Raw genomic sequence first — 21,590 nt, 5'->3', positions numbered from 1 at the left:
TCATTCACACAAACCTTTATCATATGAGAATGTTGTAGATACCTTTAGGTGGCATGGAAGAAACAATTGACAAAAACCTTGTATGTGCCATTTTGAAGAATATTTCATTTGTGATATCACCAGCTTTCTAAATTGCTCAAAAGTCCTCCATCTCTTTAGAATATAAAGAGTATCACGAAGACTTGTCATTACATCCAACCCAGTTTTTGCGACAAATAAGATCATTGTAGAATGCTTTTTATTGAGAAGAAGAATTGCTAAAATACTTAGCTATACTAATGGTCCTTGGATGCATTTCACATGGAGTTGCCATGCACTTGCTTATGCACTTCTCAACCTATATCCTCTTATGAAGTTTCTATGCTACACTTCTTCACTTTCAACCATCCCTTATTTTGTGCATTTGAATGTGTACATGTTGGCATTGCAATGAACTTTGAAACCATAAGGCCACGCTTCAATGGATGAGACTTGAGAGCTACAATGTACATCAAAGTTTGGCAAATAACTATATTCTCTCAATATTCATTCCAATATGTATGAAATCACACACACACACACACACACACACACACACACACACACACACACACACACACACACACACACACACACACACACACACACACACACACACACACACACACACACACACACACACACACACACACACACACACACACACACACACACACACACACACACACACACACACACACACACACACACACACACACACACACACACACACACACACACACACACACACACACACACACACACACACACACACACACACACACACACACACACACACACACACACACACACACACACACACACACACACACACACACACACACACACACACACACACACACACACACACACACACACACACACACACACACACACACACACACACACACACACACACACACACACACACACACACACACACACACACACACACACACACACACACACACACACACACACACACACACACACACACACACACACACACACACACACACACACACACACACACACACACACACACACACACACACACACACACACACACACACACACACACACACACACACACACACACACACACACACACACACACACACACACACACACACACACACACACACACACACACACACACACACACACACACACACACACACACACACACACAGAGAGGTGGTCTAATGACTTAGTTCAAAGTTACAACTGTCCTTGTACATTTATAAGAAGATCATGGATCCCCTTATAAGGTTTGTCTAACCTTATTCAAGGCATTAATTTAATCTTGCTTCTAAAAAATAATTCACCTTTGATATAGGCTAAACCCCCCTTTTCCCAAAACATCTCTAAGTAATTATGTTCAATCCTTTTCTTTTCCTTCCCTAGCTTTTCATTTATCTCTTCAGCTTTGATTCCCCTTGGTCCCCCAACCCACCACAAAGAGACATAATAATTTTGTTTGCACCCCCTTCTTAACTTAATTTCTCTTTAAAAACCATCACTAATGCTTTTTATGATAACTAACTGTTGCTTCTAGTTTCCCTCCTTACCCCTAACTTTAAAAAATTATATTATGCATTCATTCATAGTTTCTCTCTTTCATTCGAATTCCCCTTGGATTCCTTCCTCTATTTAACTGATTCAACATACATCCCATGAGCTAACCACTTGATATTCCCTCTCATTTTCAATACATAATAATGTTCTATTATAGAATGGAAACTAATGATGGCTTCTATTTGCACGTTTGACCTGAATCTTCCATGACTATCCATGCTCATTTGTGCTTCCTGACAATTCATTAATCTATCATTAGTGAACTTATAGTATTATCTTTTTTCTAACAAACTTTTGACTTGTTACCTTCTCATTTCTTACTTCCCTCACATTTTGATAATTATAAATATCTATGGAAGGAAGTTGTACATTTTGGGGCTCTTCCATCAATGATCAATGAAGGGGTAGTCAAGCTAACCCATAAAAAAGATGACAAAGAGCTAGTGGGGAACTAGATGCCATTACTTGTCTAACCTCAGTGTGCAAAATCTACGCTAAAACACTATTTAGAAGACTAACTTCCCACCTTACAAAATGGGTTAGGAAAGAACATAAGGGATTCATAAAAGGGAGATACCTTCTAGATGCTAACATAAGCCTACAAGGAGGGTTAAAGTATGCTTGGAAGAAAAAACAAGACTTTGTATTCCTAAAAATAAATTTTGACAAAGCCCATGACAAGCTTAAATGGGACTTTATACTACAATCCCTCTCTAATATGGGTTTAGGTAGGAGATTTATTAAATTTGTGCCAGTGCTTTTTGGTAATGCATCTAGAAGAAATTGTAATAAATGGGGACCTAATTGATGCCCTCCCCTTGAGAAGGTCTATTTGACAAGGTTGCCTATTGGCCCCCTTACTATTTGCCATAGCAGCTAATGGTTTAGGATGGCTTATTGAGGACCAAGTTCAATAAGGGAAAACCAGAGGTATAAGACTACCATGCCATAAATAAATGCTTCTCAACCAGTTTGTTGAGATGGGACAAATGCGATTCTTAACAATAATTTGGAGTTCTGAATGAAATTATTGGAATAACTCGAAACTTTCTATCTAGCCTCATGCTTAGTAGTCAATCATAACGACACTTGCATTAAGACCTTGCTTAAAGACACCCCAAAATGGATACTCAAGGTAGGATGTTAATACATACTAGTGGGCAAAACATTCAAAATGTTAGGCATCCCTATGGGCTTTGGGGTCACTCTCAAACAAAGGTGGCAATGGGTGCTAGATAGAGTCAGAAATAAACTAGAAAAATGGATGAGATTGCAACTAAGCTTAGTGGGCAAAACATTCAAAATGTTAGGCATCCCTATGGGGTTTTGGGGTCACTCTCAAACAAAGGTGGCAATGGGTGCTAGATAGAGTTAGAAATAAACTAGAAAAATGGATGAAATTGCAACTAAGCTTAGCCTCTAGATGTGTGATTCTTAATCACATATTAATACCTTCCTCTACCTACTTGTTGGCTTGCTGGAGACCTCCAAAGAGTGCCCTTGGCTAAGTGGAAGTAGTATTTATGATTTTTCTTTTGGGGGGGGGGTGTGACACTAACATCTTAAAAATCCCTAAGGTCTCCTAGCATATATGTACTCTTCCCAAGAAACAAGGAGGTCTAGGCATCATTAACATATGTGGATTGGCTAATATACTTGTAGGTAAATGGATGAGAATCTAAATGAGGATTGGGATGTGCTATTGTTAGATAGCATAAAGGATTTTAGACTAGAAGAGTACCCTAGATTTAAAAACCTCCCCTCCCACACACTGGTGTACTCCACCCTCAGTTTTAAATCTTCAAGTGCCTCCCCATTCATCAAAAGGATTTGGAAGGCATGGCATAAATTCAAGGATCAAGTCATCATTATGAACCCAAAGAAAGCCCTCTATTGGGACAGTTCAAATTTAGTTCGGATAAGTCTTTCCCTTCCTCAAATCCCAAAGGGGGACCTTATCAAGTAGCCAAACTTCACAAAAAGGGATTCGTGTATGGGGGGACCTCTTTGATCATAGAAGGAGGGCGTTGTTGTGCCGCTATTACACGAGTGGTGATCGAGAGCGAGCCTCACTCACAACTGGATACGAAACATTAAGGTGTGCCAGTTAGGATAATTAACTTTGTAATGATCAACACAAACATGAAAAAAAATTAAATTTTGCAAACACCACATAAGGCACACACGAAACCAAACGATACACAATGCCTCATGTAGCTCAAAAACATCAATAAATACAATCCAGGTAAAGTATCACACACCTTATGCAATATTTGAAAACTCAAACTTTGGAAACAAAAAATCAATTGAACTATTTTCTCATACCTCATAAAACCTTGTTACAACCCTTGGCACTTCAGCATCCAAGTTCGCGATTACATCAAATAGCATGCCAAGACTCCACACTCGTATGTGTAACCCTCCACTCTCCTCACACAAGATACCAACTTGGATCTCAAAGAGTAGGGCAAGGCCCTTTGCACCCCCTTCTACCCTCATTAAATAGATTTTTCACATACATATGTTTGTGTTTAGGATTTTTTTGAAAAGCCTAAGGCTTTCAAAACGTTTTTGCTTTCCAAAAACACCTTAATGTTTAGGATATGTCAAAAGCTTTAAAGCATTAAGTGAAAAGCTTAAAGAAAAAGATTCTCTCTTCTTTTCTTATTCGTATTATCATCGTTGTGGAGTATCAAATTTTTCTAACTACACTCCTTGATTACGTTATGTGTAAGTCGCCGAATCTCCCCGTCATTAAAAAATGTCACCAAATGATTGTGCCGTTAAACTTTGTACCATAACCGTCAAATCTTGCCTTTATCAATCTTAGAAAATACATTGCACCTGTTGCAACAACAAATTTGGTGAAGTAAAGATATTGGTCATCAATCAAAGGTTGGACCACAAGTCGATTAGCCAAGAAGCTATCCATGTGTTTTATGTTTATTATCCATGCTAACTTGGTGATGAAAATCCCAACTCTCGTACATGCAAGAAATAGTGCGTGCTCATTGAAGGTGCTCTCTCATGTGTGTGTGCAACTAAAATTTATTGTATATAGCTGTAGCGAGCCTCATGCTATGCTAGTGCTCAACGATGGTGCAAAACATGCATCAACCCAACCCTTGGCATGGACATATTTTATAAGATCAAGAGACAACCCTTGAGTGTAGTGCATTAGACAAGCGCAAGGTGAAGTGCTCGTGAACCCATAATCCCTGTGATATGCAAAAATCTTGACAAGAAAACATACCTGTTCCACGATGTTCGGCAACTATTGGCAAATTGTATCTCCAACTTGACCAAGCAAAAAAAAAAAAAGAAATAACAAAGTCAATTCCTTAGCTAAACAAACCCAAAAAATCTAACTACCAAATGACAAAATAAACAATCACACAAACAACTAAGCTAACAAAAATCAAACCTATCTACAATTTTTCTAAGGGTTTTTAGTTTTTGAAAAAACAGTTGACATATTTAGCCCTTCCCCTAGTCTAAAAACATTCATGTGCAGTAGTTGTTTTCATAAAATGATGCAATATCTATGAGCCAATCAAAATTCGAATCTAGTATTCCATCCCTAAAGTCTTCAAATTCAAAAATCAGAAAAATCAATGGCACATTTCTCGCAAACAACTCCTCAATGAACACACAAAAGTCTCTCTTGATCAACAAACTCACTACAAATCTCAACAAAACTCATCAGGCAATAATTTTGAACCCTCAACTCCATCTTGGAATCTTACAGTTTTAAGCCCTCCTCCTCACGATCTTTAAACAAACTCAAAAAATCTTCCTCAATTTGTTCGTCTTCTTCTCTAAAACACTTAGTTCTATCATGAAGATTTCCTCGAATTTCTTGTCTCTCCTTATCTCTCTCTAGATTAACTAACTCAACTGCAATAGATGACACCTCCCGATCAAAATCACTTTTTGAACTCTCATCCTCATTATAATCTTCCTCATTAGAGCTATCACTCTCTTCATCATCTTCTTCTTCCTCTTCAGTGTCATCCTCATTCACCAGTTCTTTTATCGACGACATATCAAATTTCTTTGCTACTCCCCTTTGATCATAAATTGTTATAGCATGACAATCAATTTTCATAGACACACCATAAACCTTCACTTCCAAATTCTGAATGATACCTAAGAACCTCACTTTAGCATGATTAGCAAGCCTAATTCAAAACTTAGATCCTTCAATAATTCGAAGTCCAAACTGCTCTACACAAGCCTGAGTAATCACACTAATTTGTGCTCCTCCATCAATATAGGCTTCACCTATGTTTTGATTCTTATGCCAAGCATCAACAAATGGGACAAATATTAGGCAATTATTCTACACTCAAAACTCTCATTGTTCTTTTCTTTTTTTCCTTGAACTTTGGATTCACTAATTTCTTCCATTGTCCTCTCATCTTAGGGCACAACTCAATCAACTGGGCAAAAGATATATTAGTTTTTTTACCCATCATATCCCTTTTAAGGTCATAGTCACTCTCTCCTTCCCCCAATGAAATATAAGTAGCACGATAATGTTTTCTAGGTGCTCTTGATTTATTTTCTTCTCTTCTCTCTTTTTTCTCCTCTTTTTGTTTTTCTTCCTCTTTCCTCACCAGCTTTACTAGTTTCAGGTTCATCTCTCTCAGTATCTCTCTTTCTTTTTATCGTAGGCATTACATAAGCAATTTTCTTTTCTAGAAGAATACAATTTATGGCACTTTTTCCTTTCTCCTCTTTAGTCAACCTAGAATCTTGTGATGTAGAATCATTTTTTATTTTTATCCCAAAATCATTTTGTCTATAGGTAAGTTTTGAGGTAAAGAATACATATTGCCTCTTCCTCTAGGTGGATAATGACAATTTGTGCTCACATGATCTAACTCTCCACAAGAAAAACATGTCACCATTGGTCTTTGAAAATATCATTTCCCATTTCCTCCTCTTCCACTTCCTAAATTTTCATGATTGGTTTGTCCTACAAGTCCACTTTCTCTTCCCCAAAGTCTTCCTCTCAAAGTCCTAATCTCATGTTTTGCATTTGACTTGACAATGAATCCTCAACCTCCGGTGCTAATTGAGCATTTTGTCTCGTTAAAATCTAAAAGTTTACCCCCTTGCTAATTTTGGTCTCTATTTTCAACTGTATTAGGTGTTCTAAATGATTCTCTCTTTATAAATTTCTCAAAATTTTTCTCTTTTTCTATGGCAATCATTATAGCTTCCTCAAAAGTGCTTGGTTCCTTGATTTCCAATTTTTCTCTCACCTCTCCTTGCAAATTTTCAACATTTTCGATGCTCTCTCACTTGGGCCTAGAGATACATCCCAATGATCCCGAAGTTTGGTGTACTCTAAGGCATAAAATTCTATGGTCTGGTCTCCTTTTTTTTGGCAAGTTTATACTTTTCTTCATAGGTCCTGGGAAGTTTTAGTTTCCTTAAAATGGTTAAGAAACGCCTACTTGGTTGCTTCATATTCCATAGGAACAAGAGTATTTCTCAATCTGAGAGTCTTTTCATAATCCTCAAACCAATTATGACCTTCATTCAACAATTGAAGTTTTTATAGAATTTGGAGTTTCAGGGTTGAGTCACTTATTCGATGTTGGAGAATATATCCAAGCTCCAATTTTTTGAGGAATTGTTGAGGATCCTCTCATTTTTTCCCCATAAAATTCAGGAAAATAACTGGCCATCGAAAAACAATCTCAAACAAGAAATCAATACACAAATCACACACAAAGTCAACTTTTTCGTCACTCCTCAATGGGGGCACAAAAAAAGAGATGTTACACGAGCAGTGATCGAGAGCAAGCCTCACTCACAACTCGATAATGAGATGTTAAGGAGTGCCAATTAGGATAATTGACTTTTTAATTATCAACACAAACACAAAAATTTTTAAATTTTAGAAACACCACACAATCCACACACGAAACCAAACGACACACAATGCCTCATGTAGCTCAAAAACATCAATAAATACAATCCATGTAAAGCATTACAAACCTAGTGCAATGTTTGAAAACTCAAACTTTGGAAACAAAAAATCAGTTGAACTATTTTCTCATACCTCATAAAACCTTGTTACAACTCTTGGCACTTCAAAATCCAAGTTCACAATTACATCAAACATCACATCAAGACTCCATACTCGTATGTGCAACCCTCCACTCTCCTCACACAAGATACTAACTTGGATCTCAAAGAGTAGGGAAAGGCCCTTTGCACCTCCTTCTACCCTCATTAAATAGATTTTCCACATACATATGTTTGTGTTTAGGCTTTTTTTGAAAAGCCTAAGGCTTTCAAAACATTTGTGCTTTCCAAAAACACCTTAATGTTTAGGATATGTCAAAAGCTTTAAAGCATTAAGTGAGAAGCTTAAAGAAAAAGCTTCTCTCTTCTTTTCTTTTTTGTATTGTCATCATTGTGGAGTATCAACTTTTTCTAACTACGCACCTTGATTACGTTATGTGTAAGCCACCGAATCTCCCCGTCATCAAAAAATGTCACCGAATGATTGTGCCGTTAAACTTCGTGCCATAACCTTCAAATCTTGCCTTTATCAATCTTAGTAAATCCATTGCACCTATTGCAACAACAAATTGGTGAAGTAAATATATTGTTCATCAATCAAACGTTGGACCACAAGTCGATTAGCCAAGAAGCTGTCCATGTGCTTTATGTTTATTATCCAAATAACAACATTTATGCTCATGTTCAACTTTCATATCCCTAAATAGTTAAGTTGACGACTCTTTAATAAATTGATGCTTTGATGAGCTTTGACTTGCTTATAGTCACGATCATCACCTGATGATAATGCTAAGATCAGAGCCGTTAGAGCAACCAAAACTTCGTCAAAAAATTTGTCCTCCTATGTGGAAATTTTGAGAGTTCCCACGATTCCATACATTTTTGAATGTCCTTCTTCATGTTTGAAAATGCTTTTGCTCATTAAGCTTTTATCAAAGTGTCATAAAGGCAAACTTTTCACCACCTTTCCTCACATCTGATATAGCCATATTCATTATCTTGCCCATGTCCGTCATTACCAAAAGAACCTTATCTTCCAAGCCTGTAGAGACTCAATGGGAAGCCTGCACAAGACAATGCCACCATCCTTATCATCAAAACTTGATTTTCCTTTCAACACCATAATAGGAAGCTTCCACTCTGGCCAAAGTAGCCTAGTTGTACACAAACAAAGCCCTTCATGTGCCTCGGAGTAAATAGGTATAGACTCATAAACCACTTTTCTTGTGTTGAATGCCATGCCTGATGGAACTATTGTACTAGAACTTGCAGCTCCTTTTCAAATAGGTGCACTTGACCTGTCTTCTCTTTCATCACAATCCACTTCATACTTGAAAAGCTCATCTACCTTTGTGAGAATTGTCAAGGCTTCTTCTTCATGAGATCTATGGAAATTTACCATCTCCTTCAAAGAGTACTCACTGATTATATTGTAGTTGAGAACAACGAATGGATCTCCTGACCCATCTAGAAGTTTGTCTTTAGCTAATAGCAAAGGGTCTGTTGTGCCCATGGGTTATTATTTGTCATCATTCATGCAATCTGAATGCCTTTCCAAAAATTTTAAAGCGTTTTTTTTCTTGTACCACAATGATTAAAATGTTCCAACTTAGGCCATCAAGGAACCCCATAACTTCACTAAAGACAAATGACCATTCCTTTGATCCTTGAGACTTCAAAAATATTTTTCTTTGCTCGGATATATGTGCTTTGTTGCAATGAAAAATGACCTAGCAAGAATATGCTTTGCTATAGAACTTCATGCACAACCATACATGATTTGAGAAACTATGCAATGTCGGATCCATGCTATGCAACCAATCAAGTGATGCTTCCACATGAAAATATGGATGCACTGGTGAATTATTGCCGAGCCTATCTACATGTGCCCGTGCATCATGCAAAATGAAAACATAGTTCCTTGATTATTGGGCCTTATCCTCACCTCTCAACACTCATTAGGAAAAATATCATACTCCACTCCTCCCACCCAAATCTCACTCTTGCTTAAAAAACGATGGTCCTCAAGATGTTGACTAGGAAAACAATCCATCTCACAACTAGTGGCATCCTTCAAGACCCTCAAACTCACCCAATGACCTTTCACACTCAACCAGAGGTTCCTAACTTAGTGATGAAAACCCCAACTCTCATGCATGCAAGAAACAATGTGTGCTCATTGAAGATGCTCTATCATGTGCGTGTGCAGCTAAAATTGACTACATATAGATGCAATGGGCCTGATGCCATGCTAGTGCTCAACAATGGTGAAAAACATGCATCAGCCCAACCCTTGGCATGGACATATTTGATAATATTAGGAGACAACCCTTGAGTGGAATGCATTAGACAAGTGCAACGTGAAGCACTCGTGAACCCATAATCCTCTTGTGTAAAAATCTCGACAAGGAAACATACATGTTCCATGATATTCAGTAGCTATTGGCAAACTCTAGCTCCAACCTGATCAAGAAAATACCAAACTAGACCAAGGCCATCAAGTTTCCACACTATAAAAACCAAATGAAATAAGAACATCAATTCCAAAGCTAAACAAACCCAAAAAATCCAACAACAAAATGGCAAAGCAAACAATCACACAAACAACTAAGCTAACAAAAATCAAACCTATCTACAGTTTTTTTAGGGGTTTTCAAATTTTGAAAAAACACTTGACATCGCTTTGCGAACACAATGTGAAAAATGTTAGAGGGCATCATCATCCAAATTTCTTATTAATCTAGAGATTCAATGTCATTTTAGTCATTAGTGTTAGTATCCATAGCATGGACAATTTCAAAATATGGAAATTTTGGACAAGTTCAGCCTATTTTTGATATTATTTCTTGTAAATATCTTAAAAATGTGTAGAAAACTTCTAGAATAGGGTGACATCCAAAAGTAAGTGGGTTTTTAGCTAGTTTTGGGAGATCTTATGCAAAAAGAAGGAGCTTTCAAATTCCCGTGGCCCCGAATCACACTTTTAAGGCAACAAACAACACTTAAAACGGAGAGAAGAAGAAGGAGCGATGTAGGAGAATTATGATCAAGTGTCTTCAGTTTTACCCTCCCTTTTGGAGCTAATGGAACCATAAAATTTGTTGTTTGAGTAGCAGAGAAGAAGCTAATGTTTGGTGCACATTTTTTGTCTACCAAGGGGCTCTAGTAGATCTAATGCTTGGAGATTACTTTCGAGTAGTCCCAAACAAGGATTTTGTTTATCTTCTTAGGTTCTATCAATACATAGTGCTTTGATTCATTGAGCTTTTTCTTTATCTTGTGTACCTCTTGTCTATTCTTTATATTCTCTTCTATCTCCTATTCTCTACTTCCTTCTCTCATTGATCCTCGGTGGATATAACCGTTCGACTAAAACCCCTTAGGCAACATTGGTGAACTTGATGTGAAAGGTCGTTCGAAAGGAAAGATAGGATGGGAGAACCTTCTCAAGGACAATTTCTAGTGATGTTTTGTAGCTATTAGTGCAGAATATGAACATACTTATGTAGGCACAACAACAACAACAACAACATGTGATGCAAGCTTTTGCTCAAATAGAAACTATTGTAATGAATGCTCTATAGGCAATATAGTGTGAGACGAAGTTGTGTTATTGTACATAAATTAAAAGCATGAGTTATTGAATTGTATATGTAGGATACTGACTGGGTAGCTTTTAAGAAGACACTTTGAAAAGAATTTTACATTGAAGACACCATTTTGATTACCTGTAAGACTTTCCAGGAATGCGTTCTAAAGCCCGATAAGGATCTTGTGGCTACAAAGTTATTAAGAGAATTTGAACGTCGGTTTGAGCAGTTAGATCTTATAGAATAGCAAGTTCTTGCAAGTTAGAAAATTGAATTGTTTCTACAAGTGGTAGATTTTGGGCTTCAAGAGAAACTTGATGATTTGTTAGAGGATCAAACTATAGAGACATGGCTTAAAATAGAGCGGAGACATGTTAAGAAAGCTGTTACTACATTGGTGAAAAAGATGGAAGAAGAGAAATATTACATGTATCTAACTTGCCCACTGTTACGAGCAAAATATTTGATGTATCTATTAAGCCACCCACTTCTGTGGCTAACCCTATGGCTGCACCTACTATTCCAACTATTAGGGAAGATGCATTGGATGAATTGGTATGGTGTGACAGTGGCTGAAATTGGTCATATCTTGAATATAGGTCCCCAATAGAATAAATTTCTCTACCTGCAAAAGCTTCAGCAAACTCATCAACAATTGGGCCCGAACCAACATTTCGGATTGTGACGTGATTAACAGGCTGTAGATTTTGGATGAATCGTAAAGATCCATTTTTCTTGGGTACGGTAAACTATCGATTTGAGTAAGGTGCTGAAGAAGGTTTTAAAATTTTCATTCTAATCTTCTCATTTAGAAGTTCCAATAATTTGTGCAAATGCACCCTTGGAACGGGAATAGGTTTGAGGTTCCAAGGCACATGTGGGACCATAAAAATGACCATAGAAGCCACAATATTTGGATCCACATAGCCTATTTCAGTTGGTTAAAATGCAAAAGATTTTCCATGTTTTATTAGCATTTGCATAAAAGAGTGTTTTTTAGCCAGCAAAAGGAAAGAATTTTCACCTATTTTGAGCTCTTTTATACTTTCAGATGTGAACTTCTGACCAATGTTGGAAGGATCACAAAGAATTAAGCTAATTTGTTGCCCTATCAGCGAGCCCTTCACTTTCAGGAGGCAGTGAGACTGCCGCAGGTTTGAATTTCTTATCCATTGTCTTGTATTTTGTCTCCACTTGCGCTTCAGCCTTGTTGAGTAAACCAATGTCTTCCTGCTCAACAAATTCTTGAATTGTTTGATAAAAATCCAATGTACATACTTCTATGGATTGATTTTCAACCTGGTTTTTTGCATGAGCAGCTGCATATATTTCAGTCAATGTGTCAGTAGTAACCAGTCCAAAAAAAATACCCGAAATATCTTCATTTTTAGCCATCATATCATAAGTTTTTAGCTCCCTTTTTACATGACATAAATATTTTCTTTTAGCTTTAGTCATGGTTGGAAGAGAATTATAACATCCCATACTATTGATTGTACATACATACAGATTTGCTAGAGACACAGTTTCTGCAGCATAAGGAGGTTCAATATTTTTACATGACGCACTGCCATAGCCTCCTTTTATAGCAATGAAGCCCAAAAACCCTTGAATTCTCGGGCATTAGGAGGCACACAATAATCACGCAGTCGATCTCTGTTTCAATGATGGTTAACACACACAGTAAGAAATTAGACAGCTTGTTCATTATCCTTGCTTTGGATTTGAGCATAGGAAGAACCATCATCAAGAGCTTTTGTTTCCAAGAGGGCTTCAGAAATGTAAGGTTGCCCAATAATGATAGGGTAACTGCAAGAATTTTGAAAAAAAAGTGCAAATTGTCTTTTATGTCTCCAATAGTTACCTGCACATTAGGACATGCAGCATATAACTCTCCAGAAGAGTTGTTCGCAGCTCTCATTCGCCATCCTGGATCAACATCTATCGGCCATCCGCCACTTTCATAGAGACTCCTTGCCATGACGTTTATCTTTGAGCCATGGTCTAAGAGTGCAATACATGGTGTTTCTTTTTCTCCAAATTTGACGATTGTCTCTGTTGTTGCTCTTGCCCAATGCGTATGTGTGTAGTGACTGCTTGGAATGAACCGAGCCTCTTCCTCCTCATGCATATGCTGTAGATGGCCTTCTTTTTGAGAGGTGGGTTGCCCAACTGGTTTGGACCAGCTAACCATTACATTTTCAGCTTTCAATTCTTTAATTTTTGTATTCGTGCTTTCTTTATCTTCAGCTTCAATTGCTACAATGAATTCTTTAACTGCTTCAAGATGAATTTCTTGTGAAGTTAGCTTCTCTTCATCCTGCACAAAAACTCAAAAAACTTGCAAAAAAGCATGCACTGTTTCTTCAACTTTATCACCAAAATATTGTATTTTCCTTTGATTACATTAATAATTACATCATGAAATTCACGTTTGGAAATTCCAAGAATTTCACCTAAGGTGAATTCAATTTTGCTTCCCAGAATTCGTTCTTCTAGGACTTGTTTGAGATCGATTGCAGATTCTATATCAGACTGCAATTTGTAGCCTGGCTGCTTGCCTTTCTTCTTTCCTTCGGTCTTCTTTGTTTGTGGCACATCTTCCATCTCTCGATCTGGGGTTATATTTTCAGCAAGCTTTGGTTGTTTAGGCATTCTTCTAGTTACCCGTTTTGGAGAGCCATAAGAGGAAGGCCCTGGTTCATCTTCTCTTCTTCTCTTTTCTTCAATCAAGACTTCTTTATGATTGATGTCAGCCAAATGTGCAAAGGCGGAAAAAGAATCTACCGGTTCTTTCCAACCAATTATTCCTCGAATGCACTGATTGGCATTAGCCAAATCTTCTTTGGCTGCTTTACACGTTCCATTTGATCTAGTGCTTGCATCCATAATTTAGATTGCACATTAGCTTTACATGCTTTCAAACTTGATTTAGTTGGCTCAATTTGTAGCCCATAGGTAGCTGCATCAGTTGCTGCGTAGGCATTCATTACAGCTAAATCTTCTAATATTTTATTCATTCCACCATTGCCAAAATTTGGCTCCAATGGAAGACCAGTTTCAGTTGCATGAATTTTTTCGTCTTTCCAAAAGACGAGCTTCTGTGCTGCAGCCTCATGGAAGGCAAAATACTCCCTCTTATCATGTTGTTGGCTGTCACACCAAATACAACGCCTCTTAAAGCCTTCTCTCATGGGTCTTTGAGTTTATGATCATCCTCGCTCTTCAACTTTGACATCCAGCTTCTCCACATTTTGGAACTAATTTTTGTAAGATTTAGATGAAGGTCACGCATGCTTTCAATGAGTTCATCCATTGTATCATTTTTAGAAGGAACAGAAGAAAAAAAAGTTTGTTGATTAGTCAAAGGAATAAGGGATTTTGAAGGTGGAACAAGCTCCATCAATGGAGTTGTTGAAGTTGAAGTAGAACCCAATCTTAGTCACATCCACTCTCTTCGAGAAATCATGTTAATTGCATTAGTAACATCTATCCATGCAGTCTTGACTCCTGATTCCGAGGTAGCATCTTCTAGGCGATCAGCAAGCTTCTCTTGTAGAATGGGATCTGCAGCCTTAAGGAATAATTCAATCTTTTGACCTTCCATACTTTGTTGGTCTTCAGCATCAAGTTGTTCAAATTTACTTTTAAAATCGTGGTATAGAGTTGTTGCAGCTAAACCTTTGTTGGGTTTTTCAACCCATTCAGTGAAACTTTTCTTTTTCATAAGGCCAGAGTCTTCTAAGAAGAATTCTTCGCGTAGGGATTTTTTGAATGCAGCCCAATCCACATCTTGTTGGAAAAGACCATGGATTCTTCCTTGAAGACTATGCTTGGCTAGTCTGTCAAAATAACGGCTCCATGCATGTTGCGGTACACCAAAGAAGAGCATTTTCTCAACATACAAACGAATGAAAGCAGAGAAATTTTGACCTTTAAATTGTTTTGATTCACGCCCAACTTCTTCTAGGGCCTTGATAACTGTGGAATCAATCTTCTCTTCGTCTTGCCTTTGTTGTTGTTGTTGTAACATTTGGATTTGTTGTTTTTGAGTCTGCTGCAGTATGTGCACCAGTTGTTGTAGAGTATATCCTAAAGAATCCCCTATCTTGGAGTTCTCTTACACCGACCTTCATGTTGGGTTCACCAATGTTGCAGCGCGTAGGGTTGAAGGTCACCACAGGGGTTTGGCAAGAGAAGAATGTATGGGGGTTCAAGAGCTTAGACTCCAAAGATGGTAGAGATAAGAGAAGAGTTGAAGGTTTCAAGCCAAGTTCTTGAAGATAAGAGACAGCAGGGTGAAGGTACATTTAGGGAGAGGAGTAGACGGAAGAGAAGGGGTTCGAACAAATTGAAGACGTAGAAGAATACTAAAAAAAAAGAATTAGAAAATGTAGAAGAATACTAACAGAGATGAAGCCTGTCAGTTTCTTTCAGCATTATGAGAAGATATAACTCTAATAGACAAAAACGTATACAAAATAATACCTTCCTCTATGTTGCTCAGATCACCAATCTGATGCTTTCATTGACTCCGAAAGGGGGGTAAAATATCATGACACCTGCCCAGAAGTCTGCTAGATCACTCCTCCTTCATCTCCCACTTTGGAGTGATGCACTATACTTGAAAACAACGATCACACAAATCGCACGTCATGCGATTTCATCAATATCTCTTTTTACATAAAATCCTCTCAAATTGGTTGAAAGCTACATGCTTTCTTTTACGTGTAATCCTAATCTAGAAGTTGTCTATAGTTTTATGGATTTTTACAAGAGATAATATTTGAAATATAAAAAATTGGCTAAAAAATTGTCCAAAAAAATCTAATATTTTGAACCATGGATACTAACACTAATGCCTAAAGTGGCATTGGCTCTCTAAATCTAAAAGGAAGCCACACTCTAGATTTTTTTACACGGTGTGCGCGTAGCGGCACGACAACGCTACGTGGACGCATCGTGAAAAACTCTAGAGTATATCATCATTCGGCTTTCTTATTGATCTAGAGAGTCAATGCCATATTAGTCTTAGTGTTAGTGTTCGTAGTGTGGATGGTTCAAAAATACTAGATTTTTGGACAAGTTTAGCCTATTTTTGATATTTTGGATATTATTTCCTGTAAATATCCAAAAGCTGTAGACAACTTCTAGAATAGGATGACATGTAAAAAAAAGCAAGTGAATTTCAGCCATTTTAGGGGTATTTTATGCAAAAAGAAGGATTAGTGAAATTGCACTACGTGCAATCGTAATTTACAGGCAGTAAATAACACTTCAAATTGGGAGAAGAAGAATGAGTGATCTGGGAGAATTGTGAATAGGTGGCCTAGAATTTTACCCCCCTTTCGGAGCCAATAGAAGCATTAGATTGGTGGTCCGGGCAAGAGAGAAGAAGCTATTGTTTGATACACGTTTTTGGTCTACAAGGGAATTATCTTCTCAGGATGTAGAAATAAATTGACAAGCTTCACCTCTATGAGTATTCTTTTATATCTTCTATTTCTTCGAACCCCTTCTCTTTCATCAATTGCTCTCCTTGGATCTCCCTTCACCCTACTTTCTCTTACCCCTATGGCAGACTTTTGACCCCAAATGCTCCGACAATGGTGAACCTGACGTGAAAGTCAGCCTCGGGGAGGGGGGGGGGGTCACCTTATAGAACATGTAATATACCACGTGAGTTCAAAAGAAAGTATTTTTATTATGTTGACTTACAGTTTTCCAAAAACAGAAGGGGTTTATAAATGCACCTCATGTAAAATTTACATTAGGGGTGTTTTTATTCAAAAATTTTCAAAAGCACACTTTTTAAGGGAGGCGGGGGGAGGGGGGTGTGTGGGGTGGGAAGGGGATGGGTGGGGGGAAGATGGGGAGAGGGATCAATACTTAAAGGCATATATGTTCTCATGAGACAAATATTTACAACTAGCATGGGGGAGGGGGAGGGGGAGTGGATTCTATCATAGCTTTTCATCAATATGAATTTACCTTGTGTTCACATTAAAATCGAGACAACTTCCAAGTTTGAGGATTATAGGCAGCACACCAGGTGCTTTTTTCGGGTGAGGCAAAGCATCCATAGTTGTTTCCTCTCCTTGAAATATTATTAGCCTTTCCCTTTAGGGCATATGCTAGTAAAATGGTGCATGGCAAGGTGGTGCATGGCTCCAAAAAATTAGCCACACTTTACTCAAGTTAAGTGGCTCACTATCTTGAGTAAAGTGGCCCATTCTATGAGTTAAGGGTTGTGGATCTTGGAAAAATGGGAGTCCTTAAAATTAGGCATTGATTACATCAAGACAGATTAGAAGTGTTGGAGGAGGGCAATCAAGAGGTTGCTCAACTTGCTCAACCTTGTAAACTATCATGGATAGTGGTCAAAATAGAAGTGGTACAATGGTGTAGTAGTAAATCGCATCTTAGTATGGATAGCACCCCCCTCTCTACATAGAAGGCAAGAAGATAAGCCAATCATTGTCTTCCACTCATGTTAGGAAGCTATTGTTAAGGTGTAAACCTAACTTTAGCCACCTTCCTAACAAAAGCTCCTTATGGATCGCGAGTCATTGGCAAGCAATCTGCTTACTCGTGTCTTTCTAATTTCATGAGAACCCATATATTGGAAGGTCAAGTGCATCAAATAAGATATTTGACAAATCAAGGGTTGATGGGATCGACGTCTAGCTCAAAAGATGTAGAAGAAAGCAATGAAGACAATGTGGTTGCAGTTTTAGCTGCAGGTAGAGGAGATGGATATTTTTAATAGCACTCACAATGGTAAGTAACATCTTTTTAACCATTGAAACCTCTAGTAAAATGTTATTTTCATATACGATAATTATTGCTTTATGAAAGAGTTGAGCTTTAGTAAGGTTTGGGTTTGTTTTAAAATCACTTTTGTATATGTATCTTAGGGCTAATTTCTAATCATTTTGGAGATTAATTTGTGAGAGTCTTGACTTGAAATTATACAGGATCTGATTTTGAGCTTATTGAGGCAACATTGAATGACTATAAAGATAAAGGGAGAGTAAGAGTTGTATGCAAAAGTATGATCAGAAATGATTGCATTTGTGCTCTTCAAGATCAGACTTGCACACGATTTTCACAGAGCATATCAAGTCAAAGTCTCACATCATGGTTGTATCCAAAAAAACATCTACCAACCATGTAGTTAGGTTTTCCTAAAATGCAACAATTGAAAAAAACCTTCTATATAAATGAATCACAAAGATCAACTTACGAAAATGGGAGTGCACATTGGGTCCTCTTTAATACAACATTTTGAGCTAGTTGTCCTGTTGAAATGTCGTGTGTGATGTCTAAAACACAAAATTACTTTTTGGGGATGATATAAGAACCATGATACTTTGAAAGGCAATTTAAGGTAGCCTAACACTCCTTCTCATGCTCAAAAAGGGTGATCAAAGAGAGTGAAAGGAAGGCTCTAGTCTTGACCCAAAGAGTCCCACCCCAACGAGATTAAGGCATTGTGCCAAGGGTGTCACTCTGGTCCACTCAAGGACCTAGGAGGATCACGAAGGTGATGGATATTTTGTTTGAGTTGCCCAAGAGGTCACCCCAATGAAATCAAGACATCAGACCAAGGGTGTTGCAACGGACTGTTCACAAGCTTGCAATGATCGTGAAGGCAATGATTTTTGTTTGGTGGATGTTTGTTTGTTTGAATTGGCCCAATAGTTCATACAAAAGTGAGACTCAAAGTACAAAACCAAAATCAAGGGTGTGGATGTAAAGAGTAGATGAGGGTAACTGCCTAACTAGTGTGGTAGTTGCTTGGGATCTTGTATGAGCAATGAATGCTCATAATGCTCCACTTGATGAGGTAAAAGGATATATGATGCTCAATGCATGGTTTTCCATTTGGAAGAGTTGAGTTGGAGAAGTAGTCACTATGGTAGTATCATGTTTTAATTTGAATTGTACAGAAGGGGCCATGAAAATGCACGTTCAATTTAAATTTTAGATTTATAGAGGGGATATAACTATTGCCTTCAAAATTCACAAAAGGGGTATATAAAATGGTAAAAAAAATTTAAAAAGGGGTTTTTAAAGTATCCTTTGAACGCACGTTATATAGTGTACTTCTATAAGGTGATCCCCTCGAGAAGTCAGCACAACATGTGTGTAAAGATGGGGGATTCTGTAGGTTCAAGTAATGGTGATGCTTTACAACAAATGATTGCTTTGTTGCAGCAACAACAACAACACCAATTTTTGTTACAAGAGCAGATGCAAACTCGGAAGGAAGTAGAAAAAAAATGATTACTTAGCTGTGAATGCATTGCAGGCAGTGGGACAAGAATTGAAGTAGTTTAAGGGTCAAAACATTTCAGTTGTATGAAGAAAATATATTGTTTCATGGGGTACAACAGTATGCATGGCCGTTTGGCCATGCATGCCTTGCATGATTGGATTGATGAGTTACATAGAAGAGATGTTGATTGGGCAGCTTTTAAGAAAGCTTTGAGAGAAGAGTTTTTCTTAGAAGATGTAGGATTGGTAACTAAAAAGACATTTACAGATTGGATTGAAAAGCCCAATATAGGGTTGATTGCTATAGCTTTTCTCCGTGAATTTGAAAGTCGGTATATGTGTAGTTGGATGCCGATGAGCAGCAATCATTAGGGAGTCAAAAAATGTTGGCGCTTTAGAGATGTATGAAGTCATTCAAGATTTGCTAAGCATGAATGTTATGGGATGCAATATGGGCTGCAAAACAGGGCTGAAGCAAGGATGGATACAAAGAACAAAACAGTTGCAAAAAAGGTTAAGCATGTGGCTTTTCCTTTACCACCTGAAAGTGATGGGTTGGATGAAAAAGTGACTCAACAGCCTAGTTTATGGGATCCACATGGAGTAGGACATAAATTTATAGCTAAAACTTTACAAGAGCTAAAAATTAGTGACACAAGCTTCATTTTGCTGCAGAAAGAGCTTGTTTCTTGCAAATGTTAGCAAGGCATGGGAAAGCCTTCGTATTTCAGCCAGATGAAATTGGATGTGTTGATCCAACCATAGTTGCACCTATGGTGATCTTTATAGTACCTCATGTGCCATGGAATCTAAAGCCTATTCCAGTTCCTAGGGCATATTTTCCTAAGCTGTTGTTTTGAATGAGAAGATCAGGATGTGGATTTTGGAGCCCTCTTCAGTTCCATATTCGAATCAGTGTTTTACTGCTCCAAAGAAAAATGGTTCTTTGAGGTCTACAAGATTTACAACCAGTTAATAGGTTCATCATAAGGAATGTTGGATCAGGCTTGATAGTGGATGAATTTGTAGAAGCATTTGTAGGCAAGGCAATTTACTTTATGGGTGATTTATATTCAAGATATGATCAATTCCAACTTGCATTGAAAAGCCGGATATCACTACCATGAAGACACTGCTTGGATTGGTTAGGATGTGTACGCTTCCACAAGGAGCAACCAATTCAGTGGTGTAATGAATGCTATGCATAAAGTTTTGAGGGAGTATATTCCTAAGTTGACCTTACCCTTTCTTGATGATGTGCCAATCAAAGGTTGTGATATCTATGAGAAGAATGAAGAGTTGAATGATCATATATGTAGAAGATTTGTGGCTGATCATATTGCTGATTGTGACAGGATTCTGAGCCGTCTTGAAGAAGTGCAATTGACTCTATCAGGAGAAAAGTTGGTTTTTGGAGTGGAGGAAATATTAGTTGTTGGGCACATGTGTGTGGATCATATGGGAGAAAGCCCTCATTAGTAAATATTGATGCCATAAGCAGGATACGGGAGACATGTTTGAATGTATCCAAGGTGAGAAGATTTTTGGGGACATGTGTCTTTTACTTGATATGGATTCTGCATTTTGCTCATGAGGCTGAAAGTTTATATCAACTCTTGAGAAAATGGCAGAAGTTTTGGTGGGGTAAACATCATATGAAGGCAGTTCAAAAGTTAAAGAGCTTATTGATTTCAGTCCCAACACTAAAGAGAGAAAATTATGAGAATGGGAGCCTATTAGTCTCACCATGGATACAAGCCCAATTGGTATTGATTGGATAGTGGGCCAGGATGATGTTGATGGGAATAGGTATGCCATTCAGTTTGGAGCAAAGGTCCTCAATGAATGGCAACGACGGTATTCTCAAGTCAAAAGAGAGCTTTGGGGTGTAATGACAGCCCTTAAGTGTGATAGGGAGTATTTTATGGGAGCTCATGTAGTGGTAGATATTGATTGTCTATCTCTATTGGGCATGATAGTAAATTGCTCAACTCCCGATATTGCCATGTTACGGTGGATTGCATATATAGTCACTTAATCTTGATTTTCAACATATTGCATGTAGAGAAAAACCCGTGACTG

Source organism: Lygodium microphyllum, chromosome 18 (assembly GCF_053477565.2).
Source record: "Lygodium microphyllum isolate KBCC chromosome 18, Lygodium_microphyllum_v1.1.10, whole genome shotgun sequence".
NCBI lineage: Eukaryota > Viridiplantae > Streptophyta > Polypodiopsida > Schizaeales > Lygodiaceae > Lygodium > Lygodium microphyllum.
This window is presented reverse-complemented; position numbering follows the sequence as displayed.